Source organism: Panicum virgatum, chromosome 2N, assembly GCF_016808335.1.
Source record: "Panicum virgatum strain AP13 chromosome 2N, P.virgatum_v5, whole genome shotgun sequence".
NCBI lineage: Eukaryota > Viridiplantae > Streptophyta > Magnoliopsida > Poales > Poaceae > Panicum > Panicum virgatum.
Genome location: NC_053146.1, coordinates 16,890,597 through 16,906,708, shown reverse-complemented (window position 1 = coordinate 16,906,708; position 16,112 = coordinate 16,890,597). Strand labels below are relative to the sequence as shown.

The 16,112-nt window shown below is 47.3% G+C and overlaps 2 pseudogenes; both read left to right on the top strand.

Moving 5' to 3' along the window:
* Positions 1–6,238: 6,238 nt before the first annotated feature.
* LOC120658748 lies at positions 6,239–7,226 on the top strand (annotated as a pseudogene).
* A 6,472-nt stretch (positions 7,227–13,698) lies between these two features.
* Positions 13,699–14,760, top strand: LOC120659157 (annotated as a pseudogene).
* Positions 14,761–16,112: the final 1,352 nt, after the last annotated feature.

Sequence of the window (16,112 nt, the reverse complement as noted above, 5' to 3'; positions counted from 1 at the left end):
CGTCAGCCAGGATGCGCTCCCGGGCAACACGCCCCGCCGCCTGGGCATGTGTACCACGCGCGGTGAGCTGCTGCTCGAGTGCGACGCGCAGCTCCTGGGTTTGTTGACGCTGCTCGTCGAGCTTGGCTTGAAGCTCTTTGAGCTGCGCCAGCTGAGCCTGTCGCGCCGCCGAGCTTGACGAGGAGGGGGCCGCAGGCGGGTCCACCGGTTGCTTTGCCCGCGCGTCCGCCCCGGCGTCCCCGTCGTTGCTTGGGGCGTGGTCGTTCTGCTCGTCCGCAAGGTCCACCATGAAGCATTCCCGGGAAGGATCGAAATCCCCCTCGCTAGAGTCTTCGGAGCGGGTGAGGCAGTAAGCCGTCGCTAGTTAGAACGAGCGAAGAGCGTCGGGGTCGCGAACCCCGATGTAGTCCTCGGCCTCCTCGACCGTGAAGTTGTTCATTAAGAAGTTGACATCGTCGGCGATCGAGCTCGTCGTCTCGGGGTAGGATTCGTCGAGGGACGACGCGATGAGGTTGCGGATCGATAGAAGATGATGACCCGGCAGATCCTCATATTCGGTGAAGTTAGTGCTGATTGTAGAGGCGTAGGTGCGAGCAGCAGTGTTGCGCATCCCGAAGGGGAAGGGCGAGGGCGAAGTCGAGCCCCCCCTGGGAGGCACTAGCGCCGCTGCAGGTGATGGTGCCGGCACAGATGATGCCGAGGCACGTGATGACGAAACGGTGGCCCCATTCGCCTCGATGCTGAGTTGCGACATGCTAGCCTCGACCCACGTGGGGGGGTTGTGACGTGCCACGCGACGCCGCTCCGCGCGTGCTTGTCGCGAGCGCTGACCCGAGCGCCTGTTATGCCGGGCCGGTGAAGTCGGGGTGATGGGGTTGCGTCTGGGCGAGAGGAGCCGCATGAGGTAGCCGTTGCCGGTCGCTCTGAACTCGAGACTCCCGAACCAGATCACAAATCCAGTAGGGAGCGGATCCGAGACACCCATAAGGTATGGGTTGGATCTGCTCGCCATCCCTGGAGATCAAATGGGAACAAGAGAGAAAAATGTCACGCAGCGTCCCTTACCTGGCGCGCCAACTGTCGGTGTCCCGACCCGGGGGCCTGGATCCCAACTAGTAAATACTGCGTGTTTCCTCGTCCTAGATGATGATGCAAGAGGCAACACAGTAACACATGGTTTATCCTGGTTCCGGCCGCGGGGCCGTACGTCCAGCAAAGGGGGTGTGCGAGGGCACTGTATTATCTTGCACCCAGAGTGCTTGTAGTAGGGGGTACAAGCAAGGCGAGAGAGGGAGAGAAGCTCCCAAGTCTCAGCTAGGAGTGGAGTCGGTTGAGATGAGTGCTCAGTAGTCCCTGAACGTCCTCTTGAAAAGAGAATCCAGAGAGACCAAGCAGACTAGAGTCCAGCCCGAGCTAAGGGGAGCCTGCCTCCTCCTTTTATAGTCACAAGGAGGGGCGGCGTACATGAGTGGGGCATGGAAGTCACCGTCCTCCCCTGAATCGTGGGGTACAGTGGTCGGACACTGTAGGAAGTATACTGTGGGAAGCCGGCGTGCGTCGCTGTCGTCCCGGATTTCGTCCTTGGTACAGTGAAGATGAAGCCGGTCGTCCGGCAGTGTCCCGGCGGTAGAAATGGCGCGGGACGGCCCCGGACCCCCTGGTCGGAGTGCGGTCGTGCACACTAGAAGGTCCGGGGGACACGTGGAGGTCCCGGGCTCCTAAAAAGGGGAGGTCCGGGGCCCCGTCCGTGTACGCTGAGCGCTCCGTTTGGGAGGTCACGTGATGTTACCGGACCCCTTCCCCAGTGGGAGGTGAGTCCGGATGGTCGGTGTCGGCAGAACAGGAACGGGGGCCGTGCCGGGCCCGTCTTGTCTCGCGTTGCATGTCCCACAGTGCCGCTACAGCCTTCTGGATGGCGGAGCGGTGACCGAAGTCAGCGGATGGCACGCCGGTCACATCCACTGTGGGAGTGGTGGCCTGACGCCGCCTGTCCTTTGAGCCGTGGCAGAGTGGCTGGCTTTCAATGCCTTCGTACGGCGAGCGGTTGGGCGGCGGGGCCATTTGTCCCTTGTGTTGAGAGACGGCCTCGAGCGAGGCGGAGATGAGTCACCGCTCGAGGGTAGATCCACTACCCTTGAGCGAGGCGGAGGTGCGTTGCGTGATCGAGGGTCCCGAAGGGAGCCCTCGAGCGAGGCGGAAAATGAGTCACCCGCTCGAGAGTAGATCCGCTACCCTCGAGCGAGGCGGAGATTGTCCTGCGGGCCCGAGAGGGACCCTCGAGCGAGGTGGAGAATGAGTCACCCGCTCGAGGGGGATGTGAATGGGCCGCGTGCTGGGCTTCATTGAGTCCTTTCCTTTCTTCCAGATTGGAAGGAGGTCGTGGGCCTAGTTGCCTTAACAGGTGTTTGTGTTTTTAAAAGCGGTCTTAGTAGCCCGATTAGGGTGTCCCTAATTGTGATACCCGACAACACTATCCTTATCCTTTTTCATTCAAAAACTATTTAAAAAATTATATATAGTATTTCTCATCACCCATATTATTAATTTTTATAATAAAGATATAAAAAAATTAAATTTACTTTTAAATATTCTTATTTTATCTTAAAATTACTTTTATATTTTTATTTATATATAAAAAAATTATTTATATGTTTATTGCAATATATATTTATTTCTAATTTTATTTTTGTGTATTTATTTATTAACATATTATTGATAAATAAGTTATTTTTAACTAGATATCTTTATTGTATTATTATACTTTAGTTTGTACATGTATAACGATTTTATAATCTAAAACTACTAATAAAGAAAATAGTTAAACGTTAGCTCATGTATCAAGTTAATATCCGAATTCGAATTCGAATCCGAGACATCTGTTTTGTATTCGTATCCGAGAATATCCGAATCTGTATCCGTATTCGATTTAAAATGTGGTAAAAAGTGCTATCCGAATCCGATTCCATGCGAATCCGATCCGTTTCCATCCTTAAGCCGAATGGATTTGACTTGAGGCGGACCAAGACTTATTATCCGTTCGGAATTATTGTCCGGAATTAATTAAAGTGTTTACAATAATAGCACGCACAAGAGAAGCTCAATCACCCATCGTCCACTAATTAGTACACGCTGAACATGCGGCAAATACTCTATTTAGGAGGAAATAGTATCATATATTATGAGCTGTAGACTCCACGCCTTTAAAATGTCTTTTAAAACCTAACTATATGTGCATGCATGTATAACCAGAGCAAGTACACTGGTATAGATGATTACTGTTATTGTATATTGTCAGATAAAAATCCTACGTGGCATATCTTTTAAATAGGTGACTAGGCCTATCCCACTTTTTTTTTAACGAGCTGCACGAGACCGTACGAGTTTCTATTGATATAGCAGAAAAAAATACAAGAATACGGCCCTAGGAGGTCATAGGCAGGGAAAAAAAGAAAAAAAACAACTACTCGTCCGATTGGATTGGGACGTCACGTAGGTAGAACTCAACTTAAGACCGCCATGGCTGACCGATCGGATTGGGTCCTCAATGCTGCCGCACCACTCCACCCTACATAGAGAGCCGACCGAGCCTACACTACTACAAAAATCTTAACTGAGGTGGTCAAAAACCATTAACCGAGGCGGTTTTTGCAACCACCTTGGAGCCAAGGCCATGGTTAATCGTGGCCTTAATTAAGGCGGTTTCACTGACCGCCTCGGTTAATTCTTTAACCGATGTGGATTTTTTTTAATGCAATCACCTCAGTTAATCGAATAAAAAAATAAAAAACATGCCGAGCCCATCACGGGTCCACCGAGCCCATCACAATTCTATCTCCGTGCCGGCCGCCATCCCGGCGCATGTTGCTGCGCCGTGAGCCCGCCGGCGGCAGATCCGGCTAGCCCTGCTCGGGATCCGGCCGCTCACCGTCGAAATCTGCCAGCCCCCCCCCAGCCAACCCATCACTGCAACCGCCCCGCACCCGGTACGCCGCGGCCACCGACGGATCTGAGCACCGATTGCTGGATCCAGGGAAGGGAGAGAGAGCTGAGGCTCGCCGCCGCTGGGCTCGGCACTGTTGGTTAATGAGCCTCCGCACACATCGCATGCTGCCGCGCCGATCCAATCCGACCGGCCGACTCACATGCCACCACGCCACGTGCCCCACCAACCTCACCTGCACGCATCATCGCTCACCGAGCCCGCATGCGCCTGTCCCACCGTTTGGGCTTTTTGGGTTGGGTTTGATTTACCAAGGCGGTTGAGTTACAATACCCGCCTCTGTTAACTATTAACCGAGGTGGTGTCCTTAGGATGACCGCCACGATTAATATATTTTGCGAAGCGGTTGTAGTAACTGCATCGGTTTATAAAAAACAACCACTTCGGTTAATGCCATGCATTAACCGAGGCGGTTGGAATTCATGCCCGCCTCTGAGAAGGTTTTCAAAGGTCGCAGTTAATTTGTTTTTGTAGTAGTGCTAAACACGACTCCTGCCAACATTTCTCGCTCCCATGTAGTCATCAAACCTCTCACCGTGACCCCGTGTCAATAGGGACTCGAAAGATGACAGACCGCACCACACCAAGAAAGCCACCGCCATGCGGGACCCCTCGCTATAGTGCCACTACAACACCACACACCACCTTACAAGGTAAAACCACCAAATTCAAACCTCTCGCAGGCTACCTCACGGTCGCCACCACGACAACACAAATACACAGGGGCCACACCACACCCGTTGTTGGACTCTAACTCCCTCTCGTCACCTCGAAGAAACACTGCACGCGAGGGCATAACGGATCTGTTTCAAATGTTGCATTAAGAATGGTGGGCAGTGTTGCCCCGCTTCCTAGAGCCTCCATCGAACTGCTAAGCCATCGCCGAAGGTCGACATTGCCTTGTTGCTCACCTGCGCACAAGGCCTCCGCCGCCATGCTGGCAAGCCAAATAAGTCGCTTGCGCCGTCTAACGAAGATATACCACACTAGAATAGCTCAATGAAGCTAAGCCACCCATCATAGTCCGCTGCAAACCAAGTCGTCCCACGATGCCGTTGCCGCAAGCGCCGTCTACCGATGTAGTCCCATGTCTGTCTTACAGTTTCTAAGTAATGCCAACCGCCATGGTCCGCTGCAAATAGCCAACCCGACAGAGTGCGACAACCCCTGGGCGCCACCAGAGTTGCAAATGCCTCCACAAGAGCTTAGCAAACCCATGAAGCTTGCCATCCTGCACCGCCACCGAATGCAGCCATCCATGAATCATCGTCATCAGCAATGTCGTAAGCCGAGTTGGGTCTCAAGAGACGACGCCTCCTACAAGGGGACGACACCGGTGGCGCCGTCGTTGCTCATCCAGAGTTGGAGCTCCAATGATGATATGATTTTCACCTAAAGACTACATGCAGTAAGATGGAGCTCCAAGATGACGCCCCAACAAGGAGAACAACGCCTTAAGGACATCGCCGCCATCGTCGCAACAAGGTTGCTGGCAAAGGCTTTTGCCCAGACCAACCCTTCCCTACCACCACATCTACCAGCCAGGCATTCCTAGGACCACCGCCATGGAAGCACATTCGACGGCAGCGCCGCCAGATGTGCCTCCTTGCGACTTGTGTAGACCGCCTTCCCGCTTCTGCCGCCGTCCTACGCTGGTGCCGCACGACGATCTCTGCACCCCCCCCAGAGGTGCAGCGCTGCCCATTTGGGCACCTCCACACTATCGTGGGGATGGGGATGAAATTTCTCTCTCATCTCATATGAAACTATCTCTCTTCTTTTCTATAATGATCATGTCAAAATTTCTAATATCAAAATTTAACACCTATAAAACTTTTATGAAACCTTTGCGTTCATGGGCTCCATCTTAAGGATGGTGCGTGGATGTTTATACTTGTATGCCTAGAGGACCAGACTTGCGTGGGGAATTATTGTCCGGAATGTGGCAGAAGCAAACATCCCTCACCAATTGCAAATCCAGTAGTCTATTTGAGAAGCCCACATGAATACATGATCGAGCCACCACGGAGTCAGCGCTCGGATGCTGAGTTGTTCCTGCATGTAAGCACATGTTGTTGTCCAAAAAGCATCCTCGGGCTGGAGAGAACATGCCACACTCCGGATTAAAGAATCGCGAGACCAACCGGCCTGTCTGTCCGTTTGGCTGCGTGCCGCTTGGGTGCAGTACAAATAGACTTGCAGAGCAAAGGATGGGAAGCACTCGAGCCCCAGCTTCCACTTCACAAATCCCAACAACGCCTCGGAGCAAACGGCCGGGATGGCTAGGGTGGCGGCGATCTTGGTCTCGTGCGTGCTGCTCCTGGCCGCCACGACGTCCTGCCACGGGCTCAAAGTACGGCTACTACAACCGGCGGTGCCCCCCGGCGGAGTTCATCGTCCGGAACGTCGTCGGCGCCGGCCTCATCCGCCTCGCCTTCCACGACTGCTTCGTCCAGGGCTGCAACGCGTCCGTGCTGCTCGACCCGACGCCGGCGAACCCGCGGCCGGAGAAGCTGGGCCCGCCCAACTTCCCCAGCCTGCGCGGCTTCGAGGTGATCGACGCGGCCAAGGCGGCGCTCGAGCGGGCCTGCCCCGGCGTCGTCTCCTGCGCCGACGTCGTCCAGTTCGCCGGCCGCGACGCCGCATTCTTCCTCAGCGGCCGCAGGGTCAGCTACGGGCTCCCGGGGGGCCGCCTCGACGGCCGCGTGTCGCTCGAGAACGAGACGCTCGCCTTCCTGCCCCCGCCCCTGCCGTCCTTCAACCTCTCCGAGCTCGTCGGCAGCTTCCGGGCCAAGGGCCTCGACGCCGACGACCTCGTCGTGCTCTCCGGGGCCCACACCATCGGCCGCTCCCACTGCTCGTCCTTCTCCGACCGCATCGGCACGCCGCCGTCCGACATGGACGGCGGCCTCGCCGCCGTGCTCAGGCGGCAGTGCCCGGCCAACCCCACCTTCGGCAACGACCCCACGGTGGCGCAGGACGTTGTCACCCCCAACAGGCTGGACAACCAGTACTACAAGAACGTGCTGCGGTGCAAGGTGCTCTTCAACTCCGACGCGGCCCTGTTGACGTCCGGGGAGACGGCGAGGAAGGTGGTCGAGAACGCGACCGTCCGCGGGAGGTGGGAGAGGAACTTCGCCAGGGCGATGGTGAAGATGGCCGCCATCGAGATCAAGACCGCGCGGCCAACGGCGAGGTCAGGAGGAACTGCCGCGTCGTCAACTAGGGACGACGACGGCACACATGCATGGACCACGGCGGCGGCAGCTACAACATTCTATATTATATTGTACATATATCACTACCGGAAATCTCACTTTTGCCGTGTGCACCAAAGTTTGACGTGTGCAAGTTCACGGCACACGGCAAACATAAATTTTGCCGGGTGTGCTTAAAAAAATACACAGCAAAACTAAAGTACACGGCAAAGTCATCCTTTGCCGTGTGTTTTTTTTGACACACGGCAAAGAAATACTTTGCCGTGTGTTTTTTTTGACACACGGCAAAGCAAGATTTTACTGTGTGTTTTATTTTGGCACACGGTAAAGTAATAATTTTTTTGTTTTCTCACCTCGAAATTTTTTCTACTCTTCACATACAACATGTGATACTCCATGTTAAAATTTGATATATTTTTGTATTTATTTGTTATATTTAACTAATTAACTTTATTTCAAGCTATTTTTTGAATCAAGTCAAATTAAACCACAAGTGATTCAAATAATAAAATAAATTAATTAAAAAAATGATATTCATGTTATTTAACATAGTTTGAGGCCTTACCTATCAAATGAAAAGAAATTGCAAACATCTTGTCTAGAAATACGACCACAAACGTGTGTTCGAATGATTTTAAAATTCTAAAAAAATCAATTGAAGTCTGAAAATTATGAGATTTGTCAATATCTCATGATATCATATGTGGAGGCTGTGGTAAAAATTTGAGTGGGTTTTGTAATTTTGTCACGTACGATGCTTATAAATGGAAACATCTGCGCAGAAGAATCAGAGAGTTGAGAAGGATGCGGTTAGGTTTGGAGTGGAAGTGACGATCAAATTTGAGTTTGACTTCAAAAAATTTTCTATAGCCAAGAGACATATATATTGTTTCGTGTAAAATTTTGGTAGTTTTTTGGAACCATTTGATAATTTTAATGTATCAAGTGCAATTATAGAATTTATATAAATTGAATTTTGATCTATAACTCCATAAAATAAAGCAATAATATGAGTAGAAAAATTAAGTACATATAGTTGACTAAATTTGATAAGTTATATTCAAAGTGCATGGTAATCAATTTAGAAGAATAAAAAAAAGAAAACAAAAAGAACAAAAAAAGAAGGAAACAAAAAATAAAAAAATAGTTTTGCCGTGTGCTAGATCAAGGCACACGGCAAAGCACTATTTGTCGTGTGCCCCAGATCTGGCACATGTCAAAATGAACATTAAATTTCGTAAATGATCTTGGATGGAGAAACTTCCAAAACGAAAGTTGTAGATCTCGAAAAGTTATGAAACTTTGTAGTTGACAACTTTTTAATTTGAATTCGTTTAGGGTATCAAACAAGCAATTTAGACTCGGTTTGGTATAGTATATTGGGAAAGAAAATGAAGTATAGACAAAACTGAGTGTGTGGTGTAGTGGTAGACAAGGTTAGATGTGAGGGCGAGGTAGCGGGTTCGAAACCAACCGGACGCAATGTGCACAAAAACAATTGTGATTCACGACTTTGGTGGAATGGGCAGGTGGCTGACCGGTGGGGTCCTTCACGAATTAAATTTTTTTTGTTTCCCATTTTTAAAATCAGTTTTCTGGAAAAAAAATTTGCCGTGTGTTTTTTTGGCACTCGGCAAACTCTTCGCCGTATGCCAGATAAATGGCACACGATAAAGGGCCTCTTTGCCGACGCCTATTTGCCGTGTGTAACACACGGCAAAAGATTTACCGTGAGTATTTTGCCCTTTGCCAAAAAGAGCCGATTCCCGTTGTGGTACACGTACTTGCAGACTTGCAGTGACCATTCGTGCCGCAGAATAAATGAATAATCCTTTTGTTTTGGTTCATTTGTCCATTGGAAAGCACCGCTATATCACTATTTGATTCTAATGGAATTGGCTCATGATTGATTTTTAGTCTTGTGTGCATACTAAGAATCTTATTTAGTTTTTGCCCGAACGTTATTTTTTTTCCAACACGTAATTCTTCAAGGGGAACAAACATTGCTCGATCATCATGTGATATGATCAGTAGGCTGCATGTTGTAGTACATTATGGCAAAGCCAAACGTAGCTGATTAATTGTTGAGATGTGCTTCTCTCTCAAGATGTTTGGCAAAATTGTGTGGCTGTTGATGAAGATTAAGCTGAAAGAATCTTGATCACACGATGTCGTAAAACTAAAGGGGTGAAATGAATAGACTTTTCTTCAAATTTCAACACTTAACCCTGCTAACACTGCCTAGACCGGTCTGATCAGGCAGACATGCCACAACAAGGAGAAACCTCCTTCTCGAGCTTGAATCTATACAAAATTTGGAGTGTATATTGTAGAGTATTTCTAACAATATGATTAGCTCCCTGCACACAAGTAGAGTACACCCAAGTAGATCGAGCGGAATCACAATTCAATTCAAAGACTATAATGCAAGGTATGTAAAACAAACCGAATTAAGATGATGCATACCAAAGTTCAGATTCACCCCGTGCACCATGTTTGAATCTTAGTCTCCGTTGAGAAAGTTTATGGTGACCGCAAGGTCAAGCTGTCTCCTCTCTCCACTATATGATCATGCGCCATCGTGGCACACAATCGCTGCTACAACAAATTTGCCGCTGCTCACCACAATCTTGGGAGCTAGCCGGCGACACCTAGCCATCTAGGAGCTAATGCTCCAAGAGTAACAAATGCTTCAATCATGTTGGCCGACGCAACCTCAAGTGCTCAAATCTAGGGCTATATCTCTTGCTCAAATGACTCTCAAGGATTGGATTCACTCAACCCAACTCAAAGATTCAACTTGAATCAAGCAACTCTCACAAAGAGATGTTGGGGAGGACTCTCCAAGTGCTCACAAGGCTCTCAAATGTGTTTTGAATGGAATAGCATCAGCACTCCTGAATGGGTGAAGTCATGGGGTATAAATACCCCCTCTCACAAAACTAGCCATTGCCCTGTCAGTACCAGACCGGTCAGACCGGTACCCCAGACCGGTCGGTTCAAATAAACTAGCCGTTGGTGGCTTTGCCTGCCCAGACCGGTCAGACCGGTGTCCCTCTCTGATTTTTGCAGTGTTAGCTCTCTCTCCGGCTACTCTCTCTAGGGACATCTATGAGTATTTTTTGGTGTTGTCTAAACCCACTGATGTTGCATCCCTCTTAATAGTATGGTGTACTTATACTCAAGTGCATAAATGAAATATATAATTATCACAATCCTCACTTGAGCTTCGCATTATGATCATGCCGACCTTTCTTCGATCAATACCGTGAGGGCATCAACATCTTCAATTCTTTGAGCATACCCGCTTTGAGCTAGTGACTTTGAATCATCAATTGCATAGGAACGGATATCCATCATTGATTCACAAGTCACCTTCTTCAATCAAATAATGACACTTCTCAACATAGAGCTCTCCATGACTCTAGAATCTCCGGCCTTTTACCCATTTCGGTTTCCTTGCTCATGCCAAGCCGTTGCTTGCGTAGCCCCTTGAAACATGCCTCTCAGTCTTCTATCTTTATCCTAGCCGTCCATCTTGAAGTCATATTGATTTATGTCATGCATGAAATCTTTTTTATCAATTCGAATTCTCAATTCAATCTCATATGCAAGCTTTCCAATTTGAGACATCATATATACATAAACTCATGTCTCATTCATTTTTGCCTTGCATGCTTCTTTTGTTAATCACCATTTATGACAAGTTCTTCCAAACTTGAGACTATGCACAAGCATATCGTGTCTCATTCACAAAATCTTTATTTGTCACTTTGAATCCCATCATAAGTTGAACAAGCCTTTAGCAAATATTAAAGCCTTCATATCAGTCATGAATACCTTGCTCTATTTTTTCCTTTCTTGTTTTGCTTGTCACGTACTTATAATGCCAATGGGATAAACACACTTGCTTGGAATACATAAATCATCTTATTTAATACTAATTTCTCAATTAAATTCATGTTCATGATCTCATGCAAATAAGTTAGTCATTTAATCGTGTTGTCAATCAACACTCCAAAACCCATTAGGGGCCTAGATGCTTTCATAAGCTCGATCTCATGTTCAGAAATTTTGGAACCACAAAATGTAATGTGGTTCCCCTAATTATTTCATGGAAAGTGTGAGATCCTGGAGAGAATAAAAGCTATTACTTGATTGATGTTCTTATATGAACAGGCGAAAAGCCAGCATCATCATTCGGAAGCTATCTTTATCACGTCCGGCCCTCTCGCTCCATTGTTTCAACATGGAAATGGCTGTTGCTCAATTGTTGCAATACGGAAATATTCGCCACTTCGGGTCACACCCTATGGATTCATTTGTTTTTATTATTACCAGGTTATTACCTGCCTCCGGGGAATTGGCTGAAATAATACATGGTTTACTCTAAATCCTCATCAAATGATTTGATCAAATTGGAACTTATAAATTTCATAACGCTTAATTAAAGCACTATAATCTATCTCATTCACACAACTGATCGAGCCACTGGTTAAGTTTATCCTTGAACAAGAAGTTTGGATATAAGTAGAAACATAGGAGGATTCAAACGTTGGCGATTCATAGAAAAATAATGAGAATAAAATCTAAGAACAGTTTCATGCAAAAGCACATTTACTACATACTGACCTATTGAATAACTGAATTACTGAAATCTATCATAATTCACATGATTTTTGCTTCTGATATCAGTTTTGGCCTCATTGACTCATTGTCGAAGGTACACCTTGCATTTTATAGTTAGGTTTACATTCACATAGTTAGGCCTTGTTTGGTTTCCTAGAGTTCCAGGAATAGTAATATTTTGACCACTAATTATTATATTAAATATAGGCAATTTACAAAACCAACTTCAGAACCCTGTGTTAGGAATCCTGACGAATCTAGTGACGTCTTTAATCACGTGATTAGAGAATAATTATTGTAGCATCACTGTAGTTAATTATGAATTAATTACCATAATTAGATTGTTCGTGAAAAATTACACCCATCCCTAAACAAATTTTGCAAATAGATTTTATTTAGCTCTTCATGCAGTTCCTAGAAGACGCATTCTAGAAATGGAACCAAACAAGGCCAAAGTTTTCTCCTTGGGCTGCAGGCCCCGAGCAAGAAGAAGTAAACCTGGGCCGTGTTTGGTTTGGGCTAAAAAAAATTCGCGAAATTTTTTTACACTTTTGACCACTAATTGAGAATATTAAATAAAATATAATTACAAAACCACCTACAGGACCCCTGGTAAATTCGCGAAACCAATCTAATGAGGCCTTTGACCGCATAGAGGATGGTACTGTAGCATCACTGTAGCAAATTATCAATTAATTATCGTCATTAGATTCATCTCGAAAAATTACACCCATCCCTAAAAAAAATTTACAAATAGACTTCATTTAGTATTTCACGTGGACATTCGTTTTTTATGTAATTTTAACTTTGACGTCTACCAAACGCGGCCCTGAATGGAGTCAATCTTCTCTCTGTGTTACGGAAAACGATGAAAGCTAAAACAAATTCTTTTAAGCACAAGTAAATTTTTGAGGGGAACAAATCTCTGCTGACACGGAAAAAAATTGAGAGAAGTTGGAACGTCGGAAGCTAGTACTAGGGCCGTGTTTGGTTAAAAAACATAAAACTACTGTAGAACTTTTGACCACTGATTTAGAGTATCAAATGAAGCCTAATTACAAAACCACCTCCACAACTCCCCGTGTAAATCGCGAGACGAATCTAATGAGGCCTTTGACCGCGTGATTAGAGGTTGGACACTGTAGCCTCACTGTAGCAAATCATTAATTAATTACCGTCATTAGATTCATCGCGAAAAGTTACACCCGTCCCTGAAAAGGTTTTGCAAATAGCCTTCATTTAGTACTCCATGCATACGAGATTCTCTTCTCGAAAAACGTGCCGAAAAATTTTCTACCGTAACCAAACACGGGCTAGGCTGTGTTTAGATGAGGTGAAAAGGGGAGAAAAAGTCACATCAGTCACTGTAGCACACTGTAGCACTTTTTGTTTGTTTGTGGTAAATATTGTCCTACCATGACCTAACTAGGCTCAAAAGATTCGTCTCGCAACGTACATCAAAACTATGCAATTATTTTTTTTATTTAACTACATTTAGTACTCCATGTATGGGTTATTTACTATATTTAATGTTTCGATGTGATAGGAGAAGTGATGGATGTGATGGAAAATTTGGAAATTTGGTGGGAACTAAACACACCCCTAGTAAATCGCTCTTCACGAGGTGGCTGGTCAACATGCATCGGAACTTCGCTTCATCTCGAATGGCGTGCGAGTGTTCCTCCTCCCGTGCCGCAGTCACAGAACCCCAACGAACCAACCCTGCCGCCACGGCGCCACTCCATAAATTGGACTCCGGCGTCCTGCCAACTCTTCAATTTCACCAAAATCACAAGAGGCCCATCTCCTCCGCCACTGTACTCTACTAGAATCTAGGTCCAGTCATCCACCATGCCGAACCTCACCGAGGTCGCGCGCTCGAAGAACCTCCTGCTCAAGGTGGAGGGCCATTCGGTGACCACGGCCATGGGCGACGGCGAGTTCATCAAGTCCAGCAGATGGATCGTCGGCGTCCACTTCTGGGTGATCCACCTCCGCCCCAAGGACCACTGGGCCGGCCGCCACCGGCCGGTGACGCTCAAGCTCGTCCTGCTCTCCGAGCCTCGCGGGGGCGACGTCAAGGCCAAGCTCACCTGCCGCCTGGTCCACCCGGCCGGCAGGATGTGCCCGTCCGAGGAGAAGAGCGTGGCGCACAAGTTCCACCGCCCGGGGGACTACTCCGGCCCGGCCCCGCAGTGCTCACGTCGAGGGAGGACCTGGAAGCCTCCGGCTACCTCGAGGACGACGCCTACACCGTGCAGTGCGCCATCGCTGTGCTCCGAGAAGTCCCGCCGCAGACGGCGACGGTGGCTGACGATCCCCGCCCGGAGGCGGCCTTGCCGTCCCCGGACCTGCTCCGGCACCTGCGCGAGCTCCTGCGGGAGGGGACGGGCGCGGACGTCACGTTCATCGTTTCCGGCCAGCCGTTCGCCGCGCACAGGGCCGTCCTCGCCTCGAGGTCGCCGGTTTTCATGGCGGAGCTGTTCGGGGGCATGAGGGAGGGGTCCTCCCGGTGCGTCGAGGTCGAGGACATGGAACCCGCGGCCTTCGGGGCCCTGCTTGGCTTCGTCTACACCGACACCGTGCCGGAACTCGACCGACTAGGGGAGGAGGAGGCGGCGGCGATGGCGCAGCACCTGCTCGCCGGCGCGGACAGGTACGGGCTCGAGAGGCTGAAGCTGACCTGCGAGTGGAAGCTCTCCGACGGCATCACCGTGGACACGGCGGCGACCACGCTGGCGTTGGCGGAGCAGCACCGCTGCTGGCAGCTCAAGGCTACGTGCGTGGAGTTCATCGCTGGGTACCTTGACGCCGTGTTGGAGACGGAGGGTTCAAGCACCTGGAGGAAAGCTGCCCCGCGGTGCTCAGTTGCTCAACGACCTTCTCAAGGCTGCGCGTGGAGGTACCAACTAATTAGCACGGCTGCGCTCCTGCTAAAAAATGTGGCAATTTTTTTTATGGAACCAAGCTCGCGCTTGTATCACTACCGGAAACTTCGATTTTGCCGTGTGCATCATAGTTTGCAGTTGCAAATTCACGGGCACACGGCAAATATGATTTTTGCCGAGTGTGCTCAAGAAAACACACAGCAAAATTAAAGCACACGGCAAAGTCATGGTTTACCGTGTGCTTTTTTTAGCATACGGCAAAGAAATACTTTGCCGTGTGTTTTTTTGTGACACACCGCAGAGTCATGGTTTGCCGTGCTTTTTTTTCACACCGCAAAGCAATAAAAATTTTTTTGTCTTCTCACTTTGAAACTTTTTCTACTCTTCACATACGTGTGGTACTCCATATTAAAATTTGATACATTTTTGTTGTATTTATTTGTTATATTTAACTAATTAATTGCATTTCAAGTAATTTTTGAATCAAGTCAAATTTGAGCGGCAAGTGATTCAAATAATAGAATAAAATGAGTGAAAAATGATACTCATGTTATTTAACCAAGTTTGAGGCCTTACCCATTAAATGAAAAGAATTTTCGAACATTTTGTACAGGAAACACGACCATGAACGTGTGTCCGAATGATTTTAAAATTCTAAAAAAAGCAAATGAAGTCTAAAAATTATGAGATTTGGCAATATCTCATGATATCATGTGTGGAGGCTATGGTAAAAATTTGAGTGGATTTCAAAATTTTATCATGTACAATGCTTACAAATGGAAATATCTGCGAAGAAGAATAAAAGAGTTGAGAAGGTTGTAGTAAGATTTGGAGTGAAAGTTACGATCGAATTTGGATTTGACTTCAAAAATTTTTATATTACCAATATACAATTTAAATTACATCACGTAAAATTTTGGTTATTTTTCGAAGACGTTTAATAATTATATTTTATTTTTGCAATTAAATAATTAATTTGAATTTGAGCTTGAAACACATTAGATTATATATTTTTTCTCATAGAATCATCAAATACGAATTGTTGAGTCACTTTGGCAAGGTAAAAATTGTGACAAAGTTATGCAAACATAAAATATTAGAACAAATTGAATGGTACAAAAATTGAATTTAAAATAAAGTGTTTCAAATGCTTTGCCGTGTGCCAGATGAAGGACACACGGCAAAGCAAGTGTTTGCCGTGTGCCAGATCAAGGCACACGGCAAACAACCAAACTTTGCCGTGTGCCCTAGATCTAGCACACAAGGATGGATTCGGATGTCTATTCGGATGTCAGATTTTTGGTCATTTTTCTTCGATTATGGTCAAATAAGATATAGAATTTACTATGTAAATTCATAGCCTTGTATTTAACATTG